The sequence below is a fragment of the Microtus ochrogaster genome, chromosome 10 (genome assembly GCF_000317375.1).
Source record: "Microtus ochrogaster isolate Prairie Vole_2 chromosome 10, MicOch1.0, whole genome shotgun sequence".
NCBI lineage: Eukaryota > Metazoa > Chordata > Mammalia > Rodentia > Cricetidae > Microtus > Microtus ochrogaster.
Genome location: NC_022016.1, coordinates 23612106 through 23617373, shown reverse-complemented (window position 1 = coordinate 23617373; position 5268 = coordinate 23612106). Strand labels below are relative to the sequence as shown.

Sequence of the window (5268 nt, the reverse complement as noted above, 5' to 3'; positions counted from 1 at the left end):
ATGTTAGATGCAAAGCAAAGGATAACCAGGCTACAATCAACTACCCCAGAGAAGCTAGGTAAAAAAGAGGATCCTAAGAGGGACATGCTTAGAGGACCCCAGGAAAACCAAAAAGGAGAAAAAGAAAATGTGTGACTCAAAAGAATAGGATCTGGGTCACCATGGGCAAAGTATGGTCACCAGTCGCAAGTTCTCTATCTCAGTATTTTTAGCTACAAATAGAGATGGCAAACACATTGCTGAACTGAAACGCAAGTAATATTTCCTTCCACTTCTTGTTGAGTACTAGATTAGAATTTTGGAGTAGAATTTTGGTTTGTATGAATAAATACACACAAGCAGAACAGAAGGGAGCGGCCTTTGCCCTAAGCAGAGATTGGAACGTATGAAGGAGGAGGGGATAAAACAATAGAAGGGGCTTTCCTTCCCTTGGCTTCTCTTCCATACCCAGGTGTCCTAAGCAGATGCTATAACTTGGATAATCTCCACCACACAACATGAGCTTAGCTGTCAGGCTGTAGTGATGGAACCACTTTTAAGTGGTGTGGCTTAGTGGAAGGAAGTTACCAGGGGAGTGTCCTTGAAGGGCATCTGGGGGCTACAGCCTTTCCCTTCTGCCTTCATCCCTCACCCCCAGCGTCTCTGAGATGAGCTGTTTCTTCTGACCCATGCTCATACTATGATGCACTGTCTCATCATAGGTCAAAAACCACCAGGGCTGTTCTTTGCCCCCACTGACACTGGCCAATTCATCAGCTTTTTGACCACAGTCAACTTCGAGGGCACCTTCATGGCCATCAAGCCAGATGGAGAGAAGCACAGCCTGGAAGGGCAAGCTCATCAAGTCCTTCATACAGAAGAGGTTAGCTGGCCATGAAGCTCCTTCGGACTTCTGAAGAACACCCAGATGGCACTACATTGACCTGAATGACCATTCTTTCTTCCACAGGCTGGCGAATGACATGAACTCGGGGCCTGTGGTGGTCATGGTCTGGGAGAACTCAATGTTTTTGAAGACAGGCCAAGTGATGCTGGGTGAGACCTTTCCAGCTCATCTAAACCAGGCACAATTCAAGGAAATTTCTGCATTTAAGTTGGAAGGAATATCTTTCATGGCAGTGATTGGCTGAAAAGTGGTTAGAAAGCTATCTATGGTTTAAGCCTGAAGAAGTGACTGACTAAAAGTCTTGTGCCCACAACTGGGTGTGTAAGTTGAGGTGGAAAACACAGGGTTCTTTCCAGCATTACTGATTTGCTGGTCAGGCTTCCCTAGGGTCATAGAATTTATGGAATGGATTTATTGGAATGACTTACAGACTTCAGTCTGAAAAAAGCTGCCTGTGAAGGGGAAGTCCAAGGCTCTAGTCGTTGACCAGTCCCACAAGGCTGCATGTCTCAGCTGGTCTTCTCTAGACACTGGAGTCTCAAAGAAGCAGGCTCCAGGACCAGTGAAGGAATGGTTATACTGGCAAGAGAAGGGTAAGCAGGCAAAGAACCAATAACCCGTCTTTTTCCAATTGTCTTTACACAAGCTTCCAGCAGAAAGTATGGTCCAATTTAAAGGTGTGTCATCCCTCCTCAAGATCTGGGTTAAAGGCCTGTGTCTTCCAGCCTCAATATCTTGATCATAAACATGCTATCTTCCTACCTCAAGATCCAGATCACAACTGTGCCCTCCATTTCTGGATTGTAGTTCATTCCAGATATAGTCAAATTGACAACCAAGAATATCCATCACAATCCATCTTTGTCAACTTGACACACACAATCGTACCTCCTTATGTCATGATTAATTTCAAAATGGAAACAGTAACTGGGTCATAATAACACCTAAACATAATATCACATACAATCACAAAGACATTAAATATTTAATCAGGTCACAATTATGCCTACCATGATATATCTGTCCCTCATACAGCCATAAATGCATTAGAAATTTAAAATAAGTAGCAATGTTTAACATCTCAAACTTGCATATGATAACAATTGATATTCTCTTAATTGATATTAAAGAAATCACAAGTATCTATAAAGTGCATTATTAACAAAATACAACATGAGAAACACTCATGTCAATTATAATCCTCATCTCTGCAACTGGTCACGTGGCCTTAGATGGTGTTTATAACTACCTTCCTCTACTAACCATTCTGTATTCCCTCTATCCTCTGCAAGCATCTCAGCAAGTCTTGCCTCTTTTCCTGGAGGACTGACCCATACTTTCATTCCTACTGAATCTGTGCCCCTGGTTATCTGTCTGGATTAGTCTGCTGTAGCTTCCCATTAGCTTTAATCACAGGTCATGGTAACACCAAAAGATGTCCTAAAGGATTTCCTGTACTCCAGACATAATCCTTCTTATTTCCACTGTGAAGAGGCAACCCAATTTCCCCATGCTAATCTGGATCTATTGCTCCTCCTAACACTGTTATTCTTTCTTAGCCTGATGGTTTAAGGGCATCAGAAAGCCAAAGTGACCAGGGGGAAGTCTGAGCTTCCAGTTCAATGGAAGGCAGAAACATTGTGGTTCCCTCTCTGGAACAAAAACTTAAGAACTGTAGAAACAGGAAGCAAAACTTTCCTAGTGGGCTACAAGGGGTAATAATGAGTGGAACTATTCCCCTTCCCACACCTTGATTCCTAGACCTGTGGATCCTGGTTTTGGGAGAAAGAGTACCATATAGTGAACACTGAATGAAAGCACATACTCCCTTCTGGAGAACCCTGCCTTAGGCCTTCTCTTCCTCAGTCAACTGATCAATGGGAACCCCTAGATGGCTATAGGCACATGCTTGGCAGTGGACAGCATTGTAACAAGAGGAGAAACTATAGGTATCTGGGAAACTTCTTCATGTGGCCTGCCCATGCCTTCAGGATCCGTGTGGGATTGACTGCTTATATACCATCTCCATTTGATAATGGATTGCTGCTATACATGGCCTATTTTATGACATGATAGGTTTGATAACAACCAGCTCATGATGTTACAGGGTAACTTGGTGGTCCATTGTCAAATGTTCAGTTTCCACTAACGTCCAACATCAGTCTTTCTTTTAAATTATTTATTATGGTTTTATTGAGCTATGTATTTTTCTCTGCTTCCCTCCCTTCCTCTCCTCCCCTTCAACCCTCTTCCATGGTCCCTATGCTCCCAATTTACTTAGGAGATCTTGTCTTTTTCTATTTCCCATGTAGATTAGATCTGCATATGTCCCTTTCAAAAGGGAGAAAAATCTACAGATGATGGTAGAGGCTTGCTCCAAAATCCCAAAGATCCCTACCGTGATTCATCTATAGGGGCTTGCCAAAGGCTCCAAACAGCATCCCTGTCTGCCACTGACCCTCAAATAAGAATGCTGGATCACATGTTCCAAGTGATAGGGCAGACTGTACAGTATCCTGGACCTGGTGAAGGGCTTTCTCCTTTACCAGGCCCCACACAAAGCTAACATGATCTGGGTTAAAGGCATGTGTCATCCTATCTCACGATCCGGATGAGAAGCCTGTGTTACCCTACCTCAAGATCCAGATCACAGGCATGTTGTCTTCCTGCCTTAAGATTCATATCACAGGTGTGACCTCCATTTCTGGATTGTAGTTCATTCCAGATACAGGCAAGTTAACCACCAAGAAAAGCCATTGAACTGATGGATTCCTAAACACAGTTCTTCCTTCCACTGAGTGGATGGATTATCTTCTCTAAAACATATTCACCAATTAAGACTTAAAAACAACAAACAACAAACAGCAACAACCAACAGGGCCAATCAGTCACAGACTGAAAGCTTTTAAACCATGAGACAAAACTGCTTTCTTGCTTGTAAGATACTTGCTTCAGATACTGTCTCAGTGCAGAAACCAGGCCAACATAGCAGTCTTTCCAGGCTTTGAGTCCTCACTGCAGCCAAACATCGGAAGTTATAAAGTCAACATTCTGTTTCTAAGGGAGACGATGTTGATGTCCTCTAGTGGCATTTTGAGAGATGTTTATCTAATTATTATTACATATTCTTTAGTATTTACATGGAAAATGGTTCTTGGACTTCCATTTCAGTATTTTACTATTTAAAGAGCCATTTATAAGACCAGACTAAGGCACTAATTCTCTGTATGATATTTTGCAGTAAAATGGAAAAACACATTTTCATTTCCAAACAACTGGCTGCATTATTCATTTAGTGACTTAGTTAATAAACATGCTTTGAACACCTTACACAGGCCAGAATTTGTGATTAAAATTGGAAGAACACCCCAGGGAGTGTTCTTCACACTTGCCGGTTCCTTGTCCGTATACGGTTATGGCGTCATCTTACAATTAATGCCATGTAAGGTTCTATGGGAATCCCTGGTATTAGGTAGAACAACCCACATGAAAATAACATAAGTTTTCAATATACAGCCATATTTGCTGGCCTTCAAGAGGATGGGTAGCCATCTTGCATAGAGTTGGGCCAGAAATACATGAGGTTTTGATTTAGAAGTAACTTGCAATACAATTCCTGGGATAAATATAATTTTAAGTTAAAACAATAACCTCTATCCCCCTATAAATCATCTGCTATACATAGCCAACCCTCAGGATGGTTCTGGACTGGGTAGCATCGTCATGCAGCTGTCTCCTCACTGCTTTAAGGTCTTTAGCTCCTTCCAACAGTAAGTGGGTTGAAGAAAGGGTATTGTGTCTATGCAGACTCATGCATGAAGTCTAACAATGGTAGGTTTCAAATGATTGTCAAGTTTAGGGAGGGATGCCAGTGCAGGCTATCAGCCTGGTGGTAAACTGACCCTCTAGCTTAGGAGTGAGAAGAGATGAGTCAGGAAAGAGGCGAGCCCTCAGTGCATGCTAAGGCTGAAGTCAGCAGGGGCAGACTTTGTGAGTAGGATGTGACAAGACTATGGCCTTGAAAGTACATGTCACAATGAATGTCACTTACCCCCGATGCTCAGAAACAGGTGCTTCAGGTTTCTCGGCCTTTCCCCACCTCTCTTGGAAAATAGGCATGACCAGAGGAGGAAAGTTGGCATGTGTGCCAGCCACAAGTCTTGACTCTAAAACCTAAGTTCTACAAGTTCTACTAGGAGACTAGTACCCATCTCTCTGGAATAAAAAATCATGATGGAAATAAAAAGATTAAAACAGAAGAATAACCAATAAACAGAAGTGAAATATGTTCCCTCAATTCACAAGGGCTCTTGATATCTTAATATATACCTCAGGCAAGAATAAAGAAAGATAAGTGTCTAGAGATTTTTTTAATTGAAGTA

At 42.2% G+C, this 5268-nt stretch overlaps 1 pseudogene; it reads left to right on the top strand.

Moving 5' to 3' along the window:
- The first annotated feature begins 682 nt into the window (after window positions 1–682).
- Window positions 683–1251, top strand: LOC113456641 (annotated as a pseudogene).
- Window positions 1252–5268: the final 4017 nt, after the last annotated feature.